The 25,648-nt window shown below is 37.2% G+C and overlaps 1 long non-coding RNA gene across 1 annotated transcript; it reads left to right on the top strand.

Annotated features, from left to right (window-relative positions):
- Positions 1-24,529, top strand: LOC148114878 (uncharacterized). Its single transcript, XR_015733338.1, has 2 exons — positions 1-181; positions 19,653-24,529. It is a non-coding gene; the product is annotated as an uncharacterized LOC148114878 (long non-coding RNA).
- The last annotated feature ends 1,119 nt before the right edge of the window (positions 24,530-25,648 follow it).

Raw genomic sequence — 25,648 nt, 5'->3', positions numbered from 1 at the left:
AGACATTTCTCTAAAGAACTCTAAAGATAAGGGAAAAAGAAAGACCTAGGGAAATATACTATAGATTAGTTAATTTCAGTTTTAATTAGAACAGATATTAGTACAAATTGTCAAGAAATTGTCTACAGGACTTAGGTAAGAATCCTGCTATTATGAGGAGTCAAGAAGAAGCTGTGTCAAGGTAATTTCATTTCTTTTTTAGTGACAGATTTCACTAGTCTGGCTGACCAAGGTAATTCTATTGATGTATAACATCTTGATTTCAGTGAAAGGTCTCTCATGATAACCTGACAGTTAACATGTAAGGCTACTCCTTGCCAGTTAATTTGCAATTGGTTGAGCAACCATATCCAAAGACAGATTCTGAAGGAAGTATTAAGTGGCGTTTCTGAAGGCTCTGTGCTTGACTTAGTGCTATTCAACATTTTTATAAGAGATCTAGTTGAGAAGGGTGTTTAGCACATTTGCAGATAACAGCAAGCCAGTATCTTAGAGGTCAACATCATATCTAAAAGCCAAGCAAGAAAAGTTGCCTCATATATTTTCTCTTGGATTTAGATTTTAACTAAAACTTTCTATTTGAAAAAGAAACAGCATTCAATCAAAATGGATAACTTTTGTAGGGGAAAAAGGGGGGTGGGGCTGTTTTACTAGCCCATCCAAGTGGAATTGAAAGGGCATTGAGATGCAGTGGAAAAGTACTGTTCATTTGTGATTTATCCAGTTGGATAATGAAGTTACAACCAGTTTGCTTTTGTTTTTAATTCTCACTTCCAATGAAGGTCTATGGATTTTCTAACAGTATTAATTTTTGTTAGTTCATACAGCCACAAGAGATTTGCAAAGCAGCGACTGAAACAAACTGCATGCTTCAAACTCAGTATTGAATATTCTGATTTCCCTCAGTTTAAAAAATAAAAATCCACTTCTTACATAATTTCCAAGTATATACAACGGGACACAAGAAAAGAGATAAAAGGATATTTAAGGTCCAATTCTCTTGAGGAATTTCAGTATTCATCTAGTTTACAAAGTAGAGTTCCTCCAGGTTTTTTTATATATATATTGATTTTATCTCCTTTAGGAGTTAATGTCCCAAACACAATGCCCAGTGTCTGCATAAAAATCCTTAAGCAAGCAGTTGAAGGTTTAATATATGGACTATACATGTCTATTTTCTCCAAACTAGTAGCACTCGTTCTTATTGTGTGACTCTTTCCAGCTACCGAATTGATTTCTTCTCTCTGCCAGTCCTGAGCTAAGAACTGAACCAAGAGGATCATTTCAGAAAAACAGATACCACTGAAATATTAAATTTCCTCTCACTACATCCCTTAAATTTGTCCTTGAGGATTGACAGAGTCTAATAAAAAACAATAAGGTTCTCCCTTTTAGTGTGTTGACATAACTGTGTTATTGCTTTAGCACTGCACCTCATATAGTCATCTCACAACCCATGATGCCACTTATCAAACTATATTATAAGGAAATAATCAATAACCCATCTCAGGAAGAACTTTTCCACCCTATTGCTTGAAAATTAGTCCTATTTGCAAGGAATTTGCTGCTGTTTTAGGGGGAGACAATCCTAATAAACATTAAATATAGCTAGGCTCTAGTCATAGTTTTAACAAGACCTACTGCAAAGACACTTTTTTTTTACCTTTCCTAGAAATAGTACTATTAGAAGTAGTTGCCAAACATTCAGCTCCAAATTGCGTGCCCAAATCTCATTTGTATAGTGCTCTTAATAATATACAACTCAAGTTGCACATACACCCTCACCAGAGTTGTTCCCTTAACACACTTCCTGTCTGATTGTATAACCTCTGTGCCTTGCGTCCAGTAACCATGGTGATGGGGAGAACTGTGTTAGAAATTAGTTGGTTTGATTGGGTAAGTCAGGTGAAGGTGAGTTGAAGGGTCTGGCCCATTAATTCTGGAATCTCCTGAAAGGAGACATACATATTTTTCTCTATATATTGTTAAAGAATTTCTGATACCTATCAGATCTAAGAAGAGAAGTAGTGAAAAGGAAATAGGAAATAATATTTATTTTAGGGTGTTTGTTGTATTGTATCTCTCCTGACCGTCCGATAACTGGTAGCTCACACTGGAATATTTATCTTCCATTTGTGAATCTTCTCCCTTTAAAAATAAAAGTAGTTTTGCTGGAGTGACTATAGGGCACCTGGGCTTATTTAAAGAGAGCTAACAAGGATAGCACAGCCTTGGGGTTTAGCTGTGTTTAGCTTGTTCCAGCTTGAGTCAGGATTTTATACGATGCAACCTGCTGTGATAGTCTGTTGGGAAACTATTTGTATTAAGTGGATTTTTTAAAAATTCTGTAATGATTATATCATTTATCCCTCTTGCTGAGAATAGAGATATTATTCAACTTTATTGCACTCTACTTTTCTGGCTGGAAAAAAAAATAAGAAGCCCTTGAGTAGGAACGGAAATACTGTATCTTAAAATAATTTTAGGCTGCTTTTCTAATTGTTCTATGCCTTAGAGAATCACTCTATGAAAGTCATGAGAGCCAATTAGCAGGAGAAACAACAATGCTAAGGGAAATCACTAAAGGCAGACAGGCGTTAGACATTTTATGTGGATATATGACTGCTATTTTTAATATACTTGTATTTTTGGCTAAAAAACACCTTTGCAAAAAATGTTGTTCCAATTACACTTGATATTTCAGGGACTGTCATTGTTAGTAAGAGGCACATTCCTTTCCCTGCTATGAAAAATATGACCAATTGTGGATTTTTTTGGTGCCTGGACACAATTATAACATACCAGATGTCACAAAAGTTTGCACTAAAGCCATATCTAACATGTATACAAACACAATCTATAGTAGTTCAGTTTTCTCTTCTGATATTTTTTATTGAGTCATATTCAACTCAATAAAAAATTATCAGCAGCTGATTGCTCTTAGAATCACCATAATCATCCATTTCTATTTGAATGGAACAAAAACATTACATAAGCATATATTATTGTACTAGTTGAAGCAAAATTAATATTTTAGACTATATATATGAACAAGTCAACATATGTGTGCTGTAGGAAGATTGTTGTTCAAGATATTAGTTCTTCTTTATAAAATTCTTTATGACACAGAACTAGTTTCTTTATATTTTATTTTAATGCTGATAGCCATGAACCTGAGATGCATGGCCCTATAAAAATTGCAAGGAGAAATAACAACATAATGCAACACCAACCAAAATAGCTGGGGAATTGGGTTAGGCATGGGTTTATGAGCTTATGGCCGATATCAATACAGGTAGTCCTCGACTTATGACCACAACTGAGCCCAAAATTTACGTTGCTAAGTGAAACGTTTGTTAAGTGAATTTTGTCCCATTTTATGACCTTTCTTGCAATAAGTGAATCATTGCAGTTGTTAAGTTAGTAACACTGTTATTAAGCGAATCTGGTTTCCCCATTGACTTTGCTTGTCAATAGGTCATAAAAATTAATCACATAGCCCCTGGACACTGCAACGGTCATAAATATGAACCAGTTGCTAAGCATTCAAACTTTTATCATGTGATCAAGTAGATGCTGCAATGGTTGTAAGTGTGAAAAATTGTTATAAGTCACTTCTTTCAGTGCTGTTGTAAGTTTGAATGGTCACTAAATGAACTATTGTAAGTCAAGGATTAGCTGTATAGAATTATATAACAGTATAATTCTATACTGTAAAGAATTATAACAAGTATAACAAGACATTAGTGGTTCCTCTTATGCATGGGCATACACTAGATTTGAATCAATTACCTTTATTTGAATCCAATCCTCTCTAAATGCATTGAATTGTACTAAGGCCCTCTTCAGTTTGGAGATATTAATTTGATTTAAATATCTAGCAATTTTGGAAGTGGTGTGAGAGCTAATTCAAAATACCTTTAGGAAGCTCCATCACATCTGACTTAATATCAGTGTCTTTAAGGAATTGTTTGATTGCTTCTACCACATGGTTATGCCCTAGGATGTGCACTTGAATTAAATTAATTGCTAAAAGTTTCTTATTGTGTTGTCTTGGTCCAAATTGAAACATGATTATCAGAAAGGACCCAGGGAATTTGATCTGCTGGGAAGGAAAGCAATTTAATTTGGTAACCAAAGATGTATCAAGGTACTGAATGCACTTTTACTGATGCCAGACTTGTGACATAGGATCACATTGGAAAGGCGATGTGGGACTTGAAATATGGTCCTATAAAGCTTGTGAACTCTTTCCAATGAGGCAAAAGATGTATATGGATTTTATTGTATTATAGTTACAGTAATAACAACAACAACAACAACAACAGACACAGATCATCATTTAGAACACAACATGCTAGATATCACAGTTTGGTGGAAAACTGAAGCATACAATTTATTGATATCACTGTACCAGGAAATGCCAGAGTCGAAGAAAAAGAACTGGAAAAAAATCACGAAATATTGCAACCTGGCCATCGAAACTACACGAATATGGATGAAGCATGTAACAGTGATACCCATTGTCATCGGGGCACTTCATACCATGTCCAAGAATTTTATAAAATACATCAATAAATTGCGGCTTCCTGCAATAACACCAGCGGAACTACAAAAACCTGTGCTACTTGAAGCATCATACATTTTAAGAAGATAATTGGTTGATACCTAGGATGCTGGCAGCAACCTGTATCAACCATCAGTGTCAGTCAATTATATTTCTGATACATTTTTAAATGTTCAGTTGACTGAGTTTCATGTTTAATGAATAAAAGAGATAATAATAATAATACTTTTGATATGTATAAAAAAGTTTGAACAGCTGTGGCAGATCTTTTAGGGAGTAGGATTTCACTGTATGTTCCCTAAGCAACTTATATATTGGTTGCAGCATGAAATACAATCCCAAGATACTTAAATAATTTTATCTTCTTAATTGGATAATTGTTTAATTTCCAAATATATGTTTTACACTGCTATATCTTGGTTTTATAATATCAAATGCTTCTTTATTGCAATATTCAGCCAGCACACAATAGTCTTTTTTTTTAAAGGCTGATAGAAATGTGGAAAGCATTTTCTGCATATAAGAGAATTATGATATGTTTCTATGTCAATTTTGGTGGCTGATGAGAGAGATAGTTCATCTGAAAAAAATAATAACGATGTAATAGTTAAATAGAGATGGCGCTAAACTGCATCCCTGTCAGACTCTCTCTCTATGAATGTAGAGACCGCACATAACCTTTGTAGCTGAATTATTAAATAATTTATAGGAAGGAAGAATATTTTTATCTATAAAGGAATTGTGTGACTTATACCAAAGAAGTGCCAAGCAATGCATTTTGGTGAATCAGTGAGCTACTTGTTGTCATCTTTTCATTTCTTCACCATCTGGCAAACTGCTAACAGACCAGACATCATTCAATGCCTGTCAATGCCTGTCAATGTCCTATTGGCCGAAAGTAGAGAATAAGGGCAAATACTCATGGGTAAATTAATATGCATTTGTTTTGTCATTGAGTTGGCAGAAAAGTCTATCAACATAAATCAAATTGCCTCTAGAGTGGAATGTTTAGTGCTATGCTTACAGTTTTAACGTAGCACAGTTTCATGACAATAATCTGGTTTCATTTTATTTGAGTGAATGTAGATTTATCAGTCTTCTGGAAGGTCAGTATTCCACTAACAAAATAACAGAGTTGGGAAGGAACCTTCTAGTCCAATCCCATGCTCAAGCAGGAAACCCTATACCATTCCAGACAGATGGTTGTCCAATCTCTTCTTTGTGTTTGAATAACTACAACTTCTGGAGGCAAGTTATTCTACTGATTAATTTTTCTAACTGTCAGGAAATTTCTCCTTAGTTCTAGGTTGGGTCTCTCCTTAATTAGTTTCTGTCCATTAACAATAACAATTATCCCATCTGGCATGTTAATGGATGGAAAAGGAAAGAGAGTAATTAGAATGCAATATTGCAGACTAACTCTGCCCACAGGCTGTAGTTTGATCCTGTCTGGCCCAAGGTTGACTCATCCTTCTGAAATCGGTAAAATGGTGACCCAGACTTTGGAGGACATTATACTGTCTCTGTAAAATGCTTAGAGAGGGCTGTAAAGCCCTATGAAGCAGTATATGACTAAGTGCTATTGCTGTTGCTATCACATGCACGAAACAAAGCTGCCTTCTGCATCACACACAATCTTCCTACACCCTACTGATGAATCATGAGAGATTATATTTTTAAACATGTGAATAATTTTTGGAAGTTAATAACTTCTGGATAATAATATATCAACATTGATATTTCCACAACTCTTTTTAAATAGTAGAAAGATACAGTAATAGATACAGTAATCCTGAATTGGGATATCAGCATCTAGGTCATTAGTGAAGGTTTGTGCCCACAACCGGATGTTGTCAAATGGGGACATCCTTGACCAATAAACAATAAAGAAAGCAATTTATTTTTTAACATGTTTAACATTATTTCACATTATCAGAAAAAGTGAAATATTTGTCATATTATTCTTTGGACCATAACCAGCAGGCAGGCACCTTCCTTCCCCAGTAGTCTTGTTTTCAACAGGTTTGTCAGTTTTTTTGAAGACTGTTATACATGTGTATAAAAGCAGGTTTACTAATCTACCAGATAATATAGGTGGTAATAAGATGAATCAGAAACAAATACTGCAGGTATCCAGCCATTCTTTGTATCAGTTGGGGACTATGAACAATCAAGGGTTTTCTGTGTTAACTTAAACATGAGTATTATCTTCCACATTGGAAATGTCAGTTGTGAATTCTGACATAGTTGTTTCTATGGAACATAAATGGGTTCCATTGTGTTACGGAGACATTGGTCCAAAATACTATACATAAGCCACTGATACACTCTGTAGTGAACACAGAGCTACATTTTCATTGTTTGTTTGTTTTTTAACAACAATGCTGTCATTTGCAGGGAACAACAGTTTCCATGGACTGCTAAATTCATGGTACATATGTTGTGCATTGACAACAAAGGTTTGATTTGATTTGATTTAAGCAGTTAGTTTCATAGAAGTAAAAAGGATTCAATTGCAGATATTGGACCAATTATTTTGGGCCATGTAGGGGAAGAGGAGGAACAAAAATAAATTAAATAAATAATGGCACGGCACATTTGTATTTTTCTAAATTAAGTTATGAAGTATACCAAATGTTCCAAGTGAGAACTAGAAATGGAAAAGGATACACAACTCGGGGTAGATTAACATATGGCACAGTGTCCTTTTCATTACCCAACATAATGAATTATCTCATTATCTAACGTAAATATCTGTCAGCCCTTCAAGGTAGAATAGGTCAAGAAATGGACACTGCAGGGATTCCAGTACAGCTTGATAGCGAGCTTCTTTTTGTCCTATGTCATCATCTCTAAATTCTTTTATAATGTCAGCAAAAGGAAGAAACAAGTTCTACATTTATGAGTGAACATATTTGATGTATGTGTGTATGCATATGCGTGTGCATTAACGAGGTTGTTCTTTTTTAAGTAATTGACTCAAATTTTTAATTGAATAAACCAGCCAGTAAAGCAAGTGGTTGTTTGCCAGAATTAATAGTTTAGAATTAAAGAGATGTGTTTTGTAAAGCACAAATTCCAGCAACCCTCACTCTCTGAGCTTGCAGAATAAGAAAAATGAGTCAAGATATTTCTGAGAAGGTTTTAGTAAGCTGTAAATTCAGAGGCAAGACATAAACAATCAAAGTTTAATATTCTGCCATTTTTGGCAAAGGATTCTTAGGATCACTTCAAGACTACAAAATATTTTGAAAAATCCAAAAGATAGATGTATGTATGTATGTATGTATGTATGTATGTATGTATGTATGTATATATGTATGTATGTATGTATATAATTTATATGCCGCCCTTCTCCTGAAGGACTCAGAGCAGCTTACAAGAATGAACAAAAAATTACATAAACATTAAAATCAATTTAAAATTAATTAAAATTAATTAAAATTATTTAAAATCACCCCAACAGATTCAGCCCATTTGGTGAAAAAGCCACGTCTTCAATTCGCAGCAGAAGGAAAGGAGGTCAGGGGCTGTCCTGAGGCTGGTGGACAGCCCATTCCAGAGGGTCAGCGCTCCTACAGAGAATGTTCTCCCCCTGGGGGCCACCAGCCGACATTGTCTGGCTGACGGCACCCTGAGGAGGCCCGCTCTGTGTGAGTGCACCGGACAATGGGAGGATGGCAGGAGATGATCCTGCAGGTAACCCGGGCCTAAGCCATGTAGGGTTTCATAGGTGAGCACCAGCACCTTGAAACGAACCCGAAGGACCACCGATAGCCAGTGCAGCTCGCGCAGGAGAGGTGTCACATGGGAGTACCGAGAAGCCCCCGGAACAACCCACGCGGCTGCATTCTGGACTAATTGTAGTCTCCAGGTGCATCCCAAGGGCAGCCCCATGTAGAGGGCGTTACAGTAGTCCAACCAAGACGTAACAAGGGCATGAGTGACCGTGGGAAGGGCATCCCGATATAGGAAAGGGCGCAACTGGCGCACCAGGCGTACCTGAGCGAAGGCCCCCCAGGTCATGGCCATCAAATGATCTTCTAAAGATATCCATGAGTCCAAGAGGACACCCAGATTGCGAATCCTTTCTGAGGGAGTCAGGACCTTCCCTTCCATCACAAGTGACGGGGCCAGTAGATCACGAGATGCCGGTATCCACAGCCACTCAGTCTTGGATGGGTTGAGTCTGAGTCTGTTTCTTCCCATCCAGGCCCGTACCACTTCCAGGCAGCAGGACATCACAGAAAGAGTATCTCTAGGGTGATCCAGGGTGGAGATGTAGAGCTGAGTATCATCAGCATATTGATGGTACCTCACCCCGAAACCACAAATGATCTCACCCAGCAGCTTCATATAGATGTTAAAGAGCAGGGGGGAGAGAACCGACCCCTGAGGCACCCCACATGTGAGGGGCCTCAGGGTGGATCTCTCTCCCCTGTCCATACAAACTGCGAGCGGCCCGAGAGGTAGGAGAAGAACCACCGTAAAATGGTGCCTCCTACCCCCAATCCCCTGAGTCGCTCCAGTAGGATACCATGGTCGATGTTATCGAAAGCCGCTGAGAGGTCAAGAAGGACCAGGATGGAGGAGCAACCCCCATCCCTGGCCTGCCAGAGATCATTCACTAGGGCGACCAATGCCGTTTCCGTGCTGTAACTGCATCTGAAACCCAATTGGTACAGGTCCAGGTAGTCAGTTTCCTCCAGGAACTGCAGAAGCTGCTGTGCCACCATGGACTCAAAAATTTTCGCTATAAAGCGAAGGTTGAAGATTGGATGATAGATGTTAAGGGAGTCTGGATCAAGGGTGAGCTTCTTGAGGAGGGGTTGAACCACCACCTCTTTAAGTGTGGTGGGGAAGACCCCTTCCCTCAGAGAAGCATTGACAACTGCTTGAATCCAGCCTCCAGTCACCTCTCTGGCTGCAGAAACAAGCCAGGAGGGACAAGGGTCCAATAAACACGTGGAGGCACCCAGTTGACCCATGATCCTGTCCACTTCATCCATTGAAACAGGCTCAAACCCAACCCAGATGCTACCATCAAGACAAGCCCCTGTCGCCTCCCCAGACTCTGCCCAGTTAGAGTCCAACCCAGTCCGAATCTGAGCGATTTTATCTTGCAGAAACTGTACAAAATCCTCAGCTCTGCCCTGCAAGGGGTCCTCCCTCGCTCCATGATTGAGAAGAGAGCGGGTTACTCTAAACAGAGCAGCTGGGCGGTTTTCTGCAGATGCAATGAGAGCAGCAAAATATTGATGTTTCGCCGCTTCCATTGCCACAAGATAAGACCTAATATGGGTTCTTAACTGTGTTTGGTCAAATTCGGATTGGGAAGATCTCCAACCACCCTCCAGGTGTCTTCTCCAGCGCTTCATTTCCCTGAGCTCTGGGGTGAACCATGGAGCCACCCAGGAGATGCGTCGGATCAGAGGCCGCAAAGGCACGATTCGATCCAAGATCTCTGCCACGGCCTGTTCCCAGGCCGCAACCAGGGCCTCGGACGAATCACGTGTTAAGGAGGCGGGAATTTAAAGATAAATAGTTTAAAAGATTAGAAGCCTTTTGTATACAATCCAAGGTACATTGGGTAAAAATCAGGTCATAGTAAAATTAAAACTAGTTATTTGTTTTTATTTGTTTGCAATGTCCAACTACTTTTAATACATCTTATATTTTTTTCCATACTAAAGGCTTAATCCTGCTGGTTGTATCCTCATTCTTTTTACTTCCTCTTTGTACTTGTTTTTTCCTCCTGATTATTTTTCCACTTCTTTCTGGTTCTTCTGTTTAGATACACTGGGCTGCTGGAGGAAAAGGTAGACTATAGTAACAAAAGGATTGCCCACCCTAGTACTGCTTATTAAATTTGAAATTTAAAATAAATTGTTTAATATAGAATACATGAATGAATTTGTATATAGAATACTTCAATTCACCTGTTAAAAAAGCTTTTCTAAAATTCAGAATGTGTCACAAAGTCTTTGATCTAGAGATTTATAATATACTACAATGATTGTGATTCAGTGCTAAAACCTCACTTTTACCCTTATTCTTCCATTTGGAAATAGTTTAAAGCCATTGTACGTTATACAATGACTTTATACATCATATTAGAATGTAGTAGATAAATGAGTTAGGGAAGGAAAGTAGTGGTTCCTATTGTCAATCAGAATAGAGCTGGAAGGGATCTTGGAGGTCTTCTAGTCCAACCCGCTGCTCAAGCAGGAGACCCTATACCATTTCAGATAGCTGGTTGTCCAGTCTTTTCTTTTCAACCTCCAGTGATGAAGCCTTTACAAGCTTCAGAATTGTCCTCACTGTTAGGAAGTTTCTCCTTAATTCCAGGTTGCTTCTCTCCTTGATTAGTTTCCATCCATTGTTTCTTGTCTTGCCTTCTGGTGCTTTGGAAAATAAGTTGACCCCCCCCCCCTCTTCTTTGTGGCAACCCCTCAAATATTGGAACATTGCTATCATGTCATCCCTAGTCCTCCTTTTCTCTAGATTGGCCATACCCAATTCCTGCAACTGTTTTTCATATGTTTTTGTCTCCAGGCCTTTAATCATCTTAGTTGCTCTTCTTTGCACTTTTTCCAATGACTCAACATCTTTTTTGTAACGTGGTGACCAAAACTGGGTGCAGTATTCCAGGTGTGACCTTACTAAGGCTTTATAGAGCAGTACTAATACTTCACATGATTTTGATCCTATGCCTCTGTTTATACAATCAAGGACTATATTAGCTTTTTTGGCTACTGCTGCATACTGCTGGCTCATGTTTAAGTGATTTAAGTTTAAGATGATGTTTAATGACAAATTAAACATCTGTACACTCAAACTACTGAAAGGTGTGACTCTGCAATATCAACAGAAAAAAATAGTGGAGAAATTGGGTTACACATGACACAGAAAAATATAGTGTAACTTTTCTGCCATTGTACAAACAGAAACACAATTATTCTGCTGTTTTCCATAAATAAACTCATTGAAGGACAAAGGGATCTATTGAAATTTGTTCTTTGTCAGTGACAAAGCTGTCATAATTTCCATCCAGATTCTGGAAGTATCATTCCACAATACAGAGATTTGTATTTGTATTTTGTTCAAAAGTGAACGGGTTTACCTGATGTATGATTTTCCCACTAACTCTAATAATGATTTATTTATATTCAGCCAAACTTAACATACTTTGTTGCATATTCCTCTTTCTAAATCATGGGTTTTTTCATGCAGTTTTCTTAAACTTAATGTACTTATTTTTCCACCTCAGAACGATGGAGACTAATAAAATTATTTATTGATGCTGACTGCCACAATAGGTGAATTCTGCAATAGAATAGTTCCACGGATTTCTTTTAAATCATTAGCAAGGAACAGTCTAAATTGGTAATTTTGAAAGTATTTTTATCCACACAACATAATACAGTCTAGGAATAGTTATGCACTTTTCTCCTTTTTATTACTATAAAAAATGTAATACTTGGCTTAGCCAGCACTGTGCCAAAATGATTTGTGAGAAACTATGCTAAAGCTGCTAGCATTGCTAAAGAAATAAACATAAAATGTCTGGCACAAATGCTTCTTTTTTGTATCTATTATTTTAGTTCGGTGTTATTTCTTTTTCTGAGCATTTGTTCTGCCTATTGGCAGGTTATGCTTATTTTTGAACTGTGCTCACCTAGTTCTTCCAGCAAAATTATCAATAAATAATGGGGAAATCGTCATTGCTTTAATCAATCTGTTGATTAAGATGTTTGTCACAAATCTGACTTAAATCTGACCAGTTTACCTTCAGCAAGTGTGTGTGTGTGTTTGTGTGTACACACATACACGCTGCCCTGAGGAAAAGGAAAATAATCAAAAGATTTTAAATTATTGCTCCAATAATCAACTCTTTAAAAGTTTTGGAATAATAACTCCAGGGATGGGAAATCAGTGTCAACACAATGTTGAATATAGAATTAAGATTAGTTATGATACCGTGTTTCCCCGAAAATAAGACCCTGTTTTATATTTTTTTGAACCCTGACATAAACACTTGGCCTTATTGCCATGCGCTCAAAAGCCCGACTGGGCTTATTTTCAGGGGATGTCTTATTTTGGAGGAAACAGGGTATCAGAATCTTGGAAGTCTGAATATGCTTCTCCTGCCTTTCCTTTTATCATCATGTGAATTTGTAGGATGTCCCTTACAGACACTTTCATACCTCTCTCATACCCCCCTTGGCTTCTTGAAAGTTTGTCTGCTCATTGCTTTATTAACAGCTTTTTCCATCAAGGTCATTCTCTTCATTATGCACAACCAGTTGCTAAATTAAATTGCAATCATCTCAGTCATTAATAAGTGATATTTAGAATTGCATGGGCCCAGGTTTCATGGCCCTAGTCTAAATTCACTTTCCTACTTGAGCATCATAATAGCATTTTTTTTTAAGTAAACCACAGGGAACTCCCCTTTCTAGTATATGCTGGGGATGGGATGGAGGGACAAATGGTACCACCATTGCAATCATGTAATGCATACTTTGATCCGATGTCCTGATAAAAATATAAAAAACAAGTCATTGTGTGATGACTTCACGATGCGCATATTGTCATTTGGTGTCATTGTGGCTTGTCATGCATGCCTATGTTGGTTTTACTGATTAATTGGCCCAGAAACAAACCAACTAACCAACAAAGAAGTGGTTCATCACTTCACAATGGCTATCAACTATCCCATCTTCTGGTTTCACTTTTAGTGATATATGAGACTGGTGTCCTCTACAGGGTATAATCCACAATTACTATTATTGAATCAATGAACAAGTCTGTCTCCAAGATAGATACAGTTTGTTTTACTGTCAGCAATTGGAGAGATTATATTTATCTGGAAAGCCCAGTAGCAGTTGAAGCAGGAATTTCCAATAATCTTTTTTTTTTTCTGTTCCAAGCATATTAAGGTTTGAATAATGAAGAGAGAAGGAATTGATTGGTAGCCTGCCTTCCTATTGTGTATTTTTGCATGATTCCACTACTACTACAAAAAAAATAGTATTATTACCAATTAAATAAGCACAATACTTGGGATGTTGACATAGCCCACGTATGTTATATGTCACACAGTTTTTCCTGAAAATATTGGAAGGGAAATGTAATTTCTAGTTTCCTTTGAAATAAATTCCTTCAATTAGGAATATATCACAATGAAGTAGGGGCACTAATCGGGGCTGTCCATTTCACCCACAATTATTCATGTTATCTATAAAACCCCTGATTAGATATAATCAGCATATGAAAAGCTTGAAGATAAAGGGAATGAACATGTAATTGGTCTCTTTGCAGATGATGACCCTTAAGTAAATTTTATTAGGTCCTAGCAATTAAATAAATTTAAAATAAAATCCACACCTGAGATAAACTTGAGCTTTTGTAATTTGGAATATGTGCGGTCATTAAGAATTTTTATAAACTAAGTTGTTACAGCTGTTTCAAATTCTTTCAATTACTTTAGCTTCACCTATAGCCTTTATTTCACATAAATACCTCACCCTAGTAATTATTGAAGCCTGTTAAGCTCTATTGGATACCTAACAGTGCATGTATGCTTGTAAGAATGCTATAATAGGCTTCTTAGAAAAGGTACAAGACAATTCAGGAAATGCATCTGGGCTCTGCTACAGCTGTGTATATTGTGTATTGACTGATTATTGTAATTAGAATTATATGCTGCTGCTATGAATACTGTTCTAAGAAACACAGCTTGGGCTGATGCTAGAACACACTCCATCTGAACTCCAAGCAGAATATTTTCAAAGCATCTAAAGACCAGAAGAAACTAGGGGAAGGTGACTGAGGGAAGATTGTTACCCTGGTGTGAGAGCCAGAAAGTGGGAGGAGTATCAGTCCAAAGCATAGAAGAAACCACAAAGAGCACAGTGGTAGGTAGAGACTATTGTAGCTAAAATGTAGAAGGAGAAACAATAGTGGCCAGAAACCAGGGGACCATGAGTTCTATACTTGCCATATCCATGAAAACTAATTGGGTGGTCTTGGGCCAATCACTCACTCTCAGCCCAACCCATCTCAGAGGGATGAAATAGAAGGAGGGGGATTTACAGAATACAGAATAACAGAGTTGGAAGGGATCTTGGAGGTCTTCCAGTCCAACCCCCTGCCTAGGCAGGAAACCCTACACCACTTCAGACAAATGGTTATCCAATATCTTCTTAAAAACTTCCAGTGTTGGAGCATTCACAACTTCTGGAGGCAAGTTGTTCCACTGATTAATTGTTCTAACTGTCAGGAAATTTTCCTTAGTTCTAGGTTGCTTCTCTTCTTGATTAGTTTCCACCCATTGCTTCTTGTCCTGCTCTCAGGTGCTTTGGAAAATAGCTTGACTCCCTCTTCTTTGTGGCAGCCCCTGAGATATTGGAACATTGCTATCATGTCACCCCCTCCTTTCCATTAAATTACTGGGCCTAAAAGTACTGGGCCTAAAACAGAGCCTTGGGGTATCCCACTGCATACTTCCCTCCATGTAGATGCAGTTCCATTGAGGACTACATGTTGAGTGTGGTTGGTCAGCCAGTTACGAATCCATCTGGTGGTGATGCTGTCTAACCCACATTTTTCTATTTTATCTAGTAGTAGGTTATGGTCTACTTTATCAAATGCATTACTGAAGTCCAAGTAAATTATATCGACAGCATTCCTCTGGTCCACTAATTTTGTCACTTTGTCAAAGAATGCAATAAGAATGCATTAGTCTGGCACGATCTGTTTTTGACAAACCCATGTTGGCTTTTAGTTATTCCTTTGTTTGCTTCTAGGTGTTCGCTGCTTGATTATCTTTGTTGGATATCTTTGTCACTTTGAGTTATTTGTAGGATAAAAGTAGATATAAATAAAACAATAAATAAAATAAAATAAACACAAGAAATTAAGAACCAATTCAACGCATGAGGAGAGAGTAAACCAAGTTCAAGAAATAGAGCAAAATGTAAGACTATTTTACCATTTTTATCTTTTTCTGTGCAAACAGAAAATGCTTTGCCAGACATTTCTTTTAAAGTAGTCATATGGTGTCCAGTAACTCTAATATTCAAAGGCTTTTTATCTGTACAGAACATAAACAGATGTTTTTCTCAAGGAAAAGAATCCTTTCAATCAACATCCACAGCTTAAATTAAGTCCATCTGAGTCCCCAATCTGTCTGAAACTTTCCAAAGCCAACAATAATCACCCATTTCTTTTATATTAAAAATATAGAAATGTTTACATTTCTAGTTAAACTGTTTTTTAAGAACTGAAAGACGTTCACCCAGTGATTTCAATCAAGCTTTTCTTTCTTCTTAATCTTTAAAGAAAGCCAATGAGTTAAAAAAAATTAAGTCCAAATGATTAAGACATGAGCTAGTTGAACTTAGAATCCATATAAGTGACATTAATGGCTATAAGTATGACAACATCCTGCTACTATTAGCCAATTGCAAGCTAAGCACAAAACATAGCTTTTGTCATCTGCTTGCAGAAATGCAGCTGAGCTGAGCACATGGTTAATCTGAAGATCTCTTTTTAAATCCAGAAAGATTTCAGCTGTCCAATTCCTGTAATATGGTGCTTTTCACCCACAATGTGTTCTTCTGTTTTAGAGGAACATCAGTTAAACATTAGGCCCCCCTGGAAGTGTGTGACTCAAATGTTTGACTCAGTGACAGGAGGTTTTTTGAATTTTTTAACTCTTTATTAGCATTGCTTGTGTAATTGCAGAGGATTAAGCCCCATTGAATAAAACTGAAACTGCTTTACAGGCAGAATTAAAAATCACTGTTTACAAGAAAGAGATGAAAACAATGAATTTAGAAATGTTACACGTTGATTCAAAACTGACAAAGAAATAAAAATAATAAAGCAGATGACTGATTTGGATTATTCCCTTAAACTGAATCTACAAGAGGAGTTTGCTAGAGTTACTACATTGGAAGTACAAAGGAGTTTTGATAAAGCTGAAGAATTCTGAGAGAAGGAGATTATGAGAAGACAGACACTAAAATGTTCTTTGAAATTTTAAAGATTGCCAGCAGAAAGAAGAAAGAAGGCAAAATTAATGTATCTGATTAAGACTAAATTAATGGACTGTTGTTTGAGGGGCTGTTTAATACTTTATTGATTAGAGCTGGATGACAATGGATATTTCTGGTAATGTTTACTTGATTTTTGACTGGGTCTGAATCTTGATTATTTGAAGAGAGGAAATGGGAATGGGATTTATTTAAAGGGAAAGTATACTGTAATAGCAGTAGGACTAGCAGTTAGACTTGTATAGCACTTCATAGTGCATAGTGCATAGTGCTTTACAGCACTCTTTAAGTGATTTACATATTGCCCCCAACAATTCAGGGGTGGTGTTGGATATTTATCCTACGGTTGGGTAGGTAATATATAGAAAACTATGTTTGTGACTTTAAATGATATAAGAATGATTGGCTGTGCTATGATCAGGCAGCCATAAAAGTAGGCAGGAAGCCCGGGAGCTCCTGCTCCTGCTATTTGATGATTGATCTCCTGAAGAGGGACTGTGTGTGATTGAAGAGAACTGTAAGCAAACTATGTTTTGTGTTGGAGAGTGATTATTCGAAGACGTGTTATCATTGTTTTGAGAAACCAAGTTTGTTTTTTCACTAAGAGTAAAGAATGGTTTTTTACCATTCAGAGTCCGTGAGTATCTGTGTGTTTAACCAGCAACCTATCTCTTTGCTGTCCGGTCCGTTGCATACTAAGCTGAGGGAAGTAGTTACCCTTAACAGGTGGGATTCTACCGGTTCGGACCTGTTTGGGCAAACCGGTAGCTCCGACCATAAACTGGGAGTGAACTGGTTTGCTCCAATGATCAGGTCTCCCCCCACCCCCACCCCTGAACTTTACTTACCTTTATCTTCTCAGCTGATTGGCACCGCAGAATGGATTGCCACGCCTCAGCTGTGTTACTCCCAAGTGGTAACACAGAAGGTTATTTTTAAAATTGTGCATACGTGCACAGCGAAGCGCGTGATCACGTAACCGGTTGTTAAACCGGCAGCATCCTACCACTCTCTACAATCTGGGTCTCATTTTATTGACCTTGGAAGGATGGAAGGCTGAGTCCACCTTGAGACTGGTGAGATTCATTTACTATTTACTAAGTCTGCACTACTATTAATCTTCTCATTGTTCCCACCACCCATCTCCTTCCACATATGATTGTATGACTATAATTTTGTTGCTTGTATCCTTACGATTTATATTGATTTGTTTCCTGATTGCTTATTTGTACCCTATGACTATCATTAAGTGTTGTACCTTATGATTCTTGATGAACGTATCTTTTCTTTTATGAACACTGAGAGCATATGCACCAAGACAAATTCCTTGTGTGTCCAATCACACTTGGCCAATAAAAAATTCTATTCTATTCTATTCCAACTGCTAGCAGTGAGCTGAATTAGACTGCAGTTCTGCATTCTAAGCACTGTGCCTGCACAGCACTTTTAACTTAAAATTTATAATATAATTTCTGATAACCCCTGCTAGACTTTTGCTTTTTAATAAGGAGCTATGAGGTTTTTGAGATGAATTTATAGAAACTGTAGTACGATATGGAATGAAAAGATGTTTAGTTTTATGTTAAGAGGTGGTGATAACGTTGACTATTCTTGCTGGGGAAGAAGGGGGTGGTTTCTTTCTTTTTTTCTTTTTCTTCTTTTTCTCCTTTCATTTTTTAGATTTTTAAATACATCTTTATTTTGTTGTATAAATTTTACTTGTATAATATAATCCTTAATAAAATTATTTTTTTTAAAAAAACATAATAGCTTTGCTAGAATGAAGGACAGAAGAAGAGGAAAGCAGGGAACGAAGACATTAGGAAAGGCCTGAAAGAAATCTACTGTGAAAGAAAAAGGAAGGAAGAAAAATTAAACATTCTATTATTCTGTTAATATTCAACATTACAGGACCAAAAGGTAGAGAGAAAATATGAGCTACAATCAACTAGAAGCCTTTATTTTTATTTTTGTAAATTTATTTAGAAAATTCTGTATAGTTGTCCATCTTACATACATGACTTTATCGTGGAACTGAAATATTTAGAAATCATGTTAAAAGTTTGTAGGTATCAATATGTTTTAGGAACACGTATGGTACAGCATAGAGGGACATAGTGGCTCAGTGGCTAAGACGCTGAGCTTGTAGATCGAAAAGTCAGCAGTTCAGCGGTTTGAATCCCTAGTGCTGCATAATGGGGTGAGCTCCCGTTACTTGTCCCAGCTTCTGCCAACCTAGCAGTTCGAAAGCACATAAAAATTGCAAGTATAAAAATAGGGACCACCTTTGGTGGGAAGGTAACAGCGTTCGGTGTGCCTTTGGTATTTAGTCATGCTGGCCACATGGCCACAAATATGTCTTCAGACAGCACTGTCTCTTGGCTTTGAAACGGGGATGAGCACTAGAGTCGGGAATGACTAGCACATATGTGTGAGGGAAACCTTTACCTTTATGGTACAACATTGTACAATATAATTCCCAACCATTGTTAAGTTCAGTAACAAATAAGTAGTTTTGGAACAGATGCTGTTTCTTTTTCAAATTCCAAGCTATTTGTATCTACTGCTTTGGGAATGCACCAACTCCCACGGAGCCTTCCTTTCCCTCCTAACAGAATCAAACCTTCATCCAAATTACAGAAAAAACTATATAAAAATAATTTTTAGATGGTATGTGACTCCAGAGAAATTGTCATGTATTACTAAAATAAATCAGCTGGAATAACATCAACAAGAACAGCATATATTTTGCGGATGTGCCTGCTGGACATTACTGTTTAATTTAATTGTGAAACACTTTATTTGAAATGGAACTGATAGCAAGTTTATATTAGTTGAGTCTACAGTCTATAATTAACAGTGGTCTTTATTAAACAGAGTAATGTTTTTCACAGGTTTTTATTAGTACATGTAGTAGCTTGGAAAAAGATTGGCCCAAAGGTCAATCCAAAAATATCCTGAAAATGTCAGCATTATACATTATTTTGCAAAAAAACAAAAAACAAAACTATATTATTTTTCAGACCAAAGAAATAAAGTCAGCAGTACATAATCATCTTCACTTTAACCCCAGGTAATTGTTCTGACTCATATTCAAATATACTTTTATTCTAATTAATTTTGCACTTGGTGTAACTTTTAAAAGGAACTCCTGACAGTTTCTGGATGACAGCTGTTATTTCTCTCCTATGGAATCTCTGAAAAATTACACAAGGTGAGGTCGGCGGAACTCCATGTTCTCCGATTACTCCTTATCAAGAGGGCTTCAAGAATGTCAAACCAGCTCTTCTCTTAGGAAAACTGAACTGGAAGCTTCAAATGATGGATGCTGGACCAGTAGCAGTAAGAAGCTGGAAACGGCTACTCCATAACCCAACTTTCTCAGAAGTAGCAAGTAAATTCTCCTACCAATATAGAACACTTAATCTCTCACTGTTTTAATTTCAGCATGTGGCCTTTGTGTGCATAAGTGAGCGCATACAACTATTGTACTATTATTAGGAAGCTGGCATGATGAGGGAGATCCCAGATGAAATGAGAATTGTAGACTGAGCTCTGAATTGTACACACATTTTTCTGTACAGTAATACTAATGGAGATATGGGTAGTATAAGTTTATTGTACGTTGGTGCAGCTTCCTATTCAAACCTATCATTCACACTTTTAAATCATCTAAAACTATACTAACATCTACCATGACTCCATATAGCTAGTTCCAGGGGTGAAATCTACTTACCTTCCTTACCAGTTCAGGAACACACATGCTGTGCATGTGTAATGTGCGCGCAAAGACCTGCGCATGTGCAAAACTTGTGTGCATGCACAGAAGGTTAACAAACACATTACTTCCTGGTTAAAACCAGGAAGTAATAACACCAGGGCAGGTGGGTGGAGCTTTGTTCCACCATCGCTACTGGATCGCTGAACCACCGGCCAAGATCACTACCAGACCGGGCGATCCGGTTCGATCTGGGAGCATTTCAACTCTGGCTAGTTCTTTCTTTATTCACAGGATCTACTGTTGTGTAAGGACCTGCCTCAGCTACCTTCTCAAGAAAATAAAACTCTTGACGCGGTTTGTATTTCAAAAGAAACTTTTACTTAGTGATTGCAGAGAAGTCAGGCGGGGTCTGAAATTCATGTACAAAGTGTTAGGCTAACTTTCCCTTTCATCCCACCCCCACCCAATACCCCATGTCCATTCGTAACCAATAAAATGCTGCAAAGATGTTTTGAAAACTCTGAGGTAGGATGGTGAGAAAAGGTCATCCTCGGAGTGCCACAACCTTGAACACCAGACTGGAAATGGCTGAGAGGGAGCCTGTGCAGATGGCTGATTTCCCTCCCCACCCGCCTTGCAAACTCTCAAGCAGTTACAGAAAAAGCGAAAGCATGCAAAACATTCAACCCATGAAGCCTCCTCCCCCCCCTCAGAATGGCAGAGTTCCAACAGGGACCTGACATGCTGATATTAATTCTGCTTTGTATGGAGAGGAAATTCTTAATCAAAATCCTTGCGGTCAGTGCTAACGGAATGAATTTCTCCTTTTCGGGTTAGAATCGCTGTTCCTTGTTGCTGTGGATTTGTATGGATTCCCTTCTTGTCCTCTTCCTTCTGCCAACAACACTAGTCTAATTGTATAAACTTTATAACTTCGTTAGAAAAAAAATAGATTTAGCAGATTACAGTAGGTCATGACAATGGGATGGCAAGACAAGCAATTTCAAGGTGTACTTAGAAAATGAATAAAAACATTTCAGACTGATTCATGACTGTTCCCTGTGTATTCATTGTTACTGTCCAACATCTGCATCAGTCTGAATTTTGAACATGCACGAAACTTTGCATTTATTCTGATACTTTGATCACATTTATTTCCCCCATATGTATGTACTTTTCAATATTATTTTCTCTAGCATACATCATTGGATGGAATTTTTTCTAATATGTGCATTCTTATGTGCATTTTTTTCAAATGACAACATCACTGAAAAATTCAAAAACCTTTACGTGTTAATTCTGGAAGTTTATATATTAAATGTTTACATATTTATGCTATCCAAGTAAAAATGCAATCCAAAGTACAACTTCCTCCTCATTTAAATAAAACTTGCAAGAAAGTTCCCCAAATAATTAGAAACTGATATAAAAATTGGAATGCACTATTGGTTTAATGGTAAAAGGAATGGGAAGACAACAATTAGGGTGAAATTTAAATGGATTTTCAAGAATAATTTAACCCATTAACATTTAAGGACAGTATGGAAACAACTCAGATAAATATCAAGAATGAAAAATAAAGTTTTCTAAATCTGCAACACTGAATTCCATATTGATCTCACATCAGACATACTTGTACTGAAAAATTTTTGCTTTCAACAAGCTGTCCCATCTAACCAGGATGCCAAGAAAGGATATTCCTATATTAGTTGTGCTTTATAAACCTTGAATTTCAGACTTTGTATATCTATTTTTTTCAAAAACAACCTCCAAAAACCTCATTAGAAATGGCATTAAAAATCTCATATACAGTATCATATAATGCAGAAGTGCAGCTGAATCTATTTAACACCACGATAATAAATATTCCTCAAGTTAATTTTAAGCAACTGCAACCTACAAATAATTTTCTTTAAAATGTAACCTGGAAAAAAAGCATAGCTTACTTAATACTTTCACAATTTATCATGGAATTCCTGGGCAATTATCTTCTGTACCAAAACTGTTTACCTAATAGAGCATAATATTGAAGTATCAAAAAGGTTATCTGGGAGAAAGTTTCAATATTAAAAATAATCTTTTCACCTTATCTCAGTTTGTTGGCTATGTTTAAGAGTACGTTGAACTGGATCATTAATGCTTGTACAGTTAACAAGAAAAATCTATAATAATAACCTGATGCATCAATGGCAAAGGCTAAATATAAATGATAAGCTGGGGTAAGCTTAAACCATTTTTAAGAGAGTAAATATAACATTATGTCTCTTGTTCCTTGGTCTTTTCTAAAACCAGCATGAACATCTGGCATCAACCTTTTCCGTGTAGGCTCTAATGTGCATTAGATTATCCTAAACATTATTTTATAGCATGTGAAATTAAGCATATTGTGCAATAATAGAGCCAGTTTAGTCCAATGGTTAAGGCACCAGGCTAGAGAGCAGCAGACTATAAGTTCTAGTACAACCTTAGCCCTGAAATCCAGCAAGGTGACCTTGGGCCAGTCATTCTCTCATCCCTATGGAGGACACAATGGCAAGCCATCTCTAAAAAACCCTTGCCAAAGAAACCTGTAGGCACCCACCAGGAGCCAACCGTAATTCAAAGGCACCTCACCCATGGCAAAGAAGGACAACATAACTTTTGATGTTACTGTATTGGGAACATTATTTTTGTCACTCACACAGATCTTTCAGACTTCTAGCCTCAAAGTCTTCTTTCGTTGGGGGTGTTACTTGGAACCCTGACACTCATCCTATTCAAGGAGAAATATACAATATTAATCTAGCACAAATTATCAATACTATGGTTTTTAATAAAAAGGAAATGATGCACGTTGGATAAATGAGTAAGACTCAAAGCCACTGAGGGTTGGGAAAAAGTCATTATTTCTGGAACCAAGCTACTCCAGCTGTTTCCAAATCACACTTTTGGTTCTTTTTTTAATTAATGATTTCATTTCATAGGTGTAGGTTTGCTAAATTATGCATATTATTAAAGGTGGAAAATGTGTACTTCTTGATATGAAATAGCTAATTAATTTCATATGAGAAACACACACACCTACATACACATACCATATAAGATTAATCTTCTCCACTAAGATGGTTATGCAACTTGACATTTATCCTCAAAGCACCATAGGTGATTAATAAGAATATTCACCTCATGCCAAGCTATTATGACATCTTTTTACTAACGAAGAATGTACCTTTAATAATTGATCACCCACAGGCATTTCATATATAACAAGCACCTTGCCCTTGAGTGCTTCAAAGCCATCTTTGTGCATGCTAAAACAAGGCATCTTTGTCAGGCACTCAGACTCTGAAATGTGCACAGAGTAGAAATGCACACTGAGCATTTCCTTCCTTTGGAAGAACTTCTGTTTATAATGGGATGTCAGCTCTCTGCATTGACATTAGCATGCTTCTATATGAATGTTAACGTCTGTCATCTGTTATAATTACCTGAACCTTATGGTCTCCCTGTGTAGGTATTGAAAATAGAAGAAAATTACTTCCCCATGCATCGATCATTTATAATTAATAGGCAATATATTTTTGAACTCTATTACGTATTTGTAAAAAAAAAAAAATCACTTGTTTTAACGACAACATAACTCTCTATCTTGCTAGGTAGCTTTAATATCTGAAGCTCATTGTTTAAATAAGATATTTTATTTGTTTATTTTTAAAAAATTATATTCAACTTCTAGGGCAAAAAATCTATTTGAAAGTACCAATGGCCTTGATTTAGTAAGCAGTAATATTTTTTTTTTCATGGTGCTAAATTGCAGTGGTGAAGATGCTGATGGTTAAAATAGTTCTCATACTTCAGTTCTTCCATTTCGGCTTTCTTTTGGCATATTTAAGACTAAGCGATAGTTTGAAATCTCAGCAATTCCACAAATGCAGGTATGATACTGAGCAAAATGTATCTGTGTGTCTTAAATAGGAAAATATAGTGACAAATCTTAAAATATAATATGTTGAGGAAACCAATAGTCTGCAGAGAAAATTTAGGGCCTCAATGTAACTAATAAAAAGAAGCACTAGTTCTAATACAAGGTTTTCCAACGTTTGCATAGTTGTGGATCTGTTTTTGGCTTTTTTGGAAGATCTTTTTTTTTTTTTGTAGTATCCCAAGAGACTACACATATTTTAAAAAAAAACAAGAAAAGGAAAGAAGAATGTTTTTCTCTTAATCCTGTTCTGTCCCCCTTCCCCACACAGGCAAACACACAACCAGGGATGCCTGCCAAGATTTTATTAAGCAATCAGACTAGAAACCCTTGCAGATAATTGGCAGTAAACTGCGAAATGCCTGCCAAGTCAGTTTTCACTTACAGTAAGCAAGAGAGAGTTTATCCTCAGTCCGATTCAGTAGCAAAAAGTAATCCACGAAGCAATAGTTCGCCAAGGTCCAATCCAAATATGTACAAGCCAGATTTCAGGTAACATGATGTGATTCTCAGGTTTTTAACTTTGACCGTCACAAAGCCTGAAGAGCAATCACATCCACTTTTATTCCTTGTGGGGTGTGGCTCAGTGACTCAGCTCAATCTCTGGCCCTCCCACGCCTCTTTCGTTGCTGCACACGCTTCTCCCTCCGACACTGCCTGGGATCAAGCCAGGATTCATCATCCTCGCTCCCTATCTGTTGTTGTTCCGATATACTTTCCTCCTGGCATATCCCAGGCTGTTCCTCTTGGCCTTCAGATGGAACCTGAGGCATTGCCAGAGAGGAGGGTCCTGGAGAGGGAGGCCTTATCAGTTCCTCCCCATCACCTTCTGAGTCCTCTTCCTCTGTTAGGACAGGCTCGGGAGTCGGGGTCACAACAAATCCATAGCTTCATACTTCCAATGGTTTAGTTCCTCCCTCAAACACACAAACATGTTATGATATGCAGAATAGCAGACAGCCTTATGCAAATATTTAAAATAATGTTTTTAAAACATTAGGCTGCCTGATCACCAGGTTTCCTCTAAAGCACACAAAATTGCTAAGAATTGCTGAGCCGACCATGACACCCTAATCCTGAAATATTAATATTGCACTAGATCGGATAATATTGTACTAGATCTGACTTGTCTGGCTTTAATTTTCTCGCGCTGTTTTCTTTTAAATCCAATGGACAAAATAACTTTGCAGTTTTGTCTGAATATGATTGTTTCAAGAAATTATACAGCCATTCATCTCACCATGAGGATACTCCTAACAACTTTTCCTTTTGACTAAAAACTTTTTTTTTCCAGAAAAGATGTTGCCACACTCCTTTTTGCTAACACAGATTAACAC

The sequence above is a fragment of the Pantherophis guttatus genome, chromosome 3 (assembly GCF_059756535.1).
Source record: "Pantherophis guttatus breed Tessera chromosome 3, ASM5975653v1, whole genome shotgun sequence".
Taxonomy (NCBI): Eukaryota; Metazoa; Chordata; class Lepidosauria; order Squamata; family Colubridae; genus Pantherophis; species Pantherophis guttatus.
This window is presented reverse-complemented; position numbering and strand designations above follow the sequence as displayed.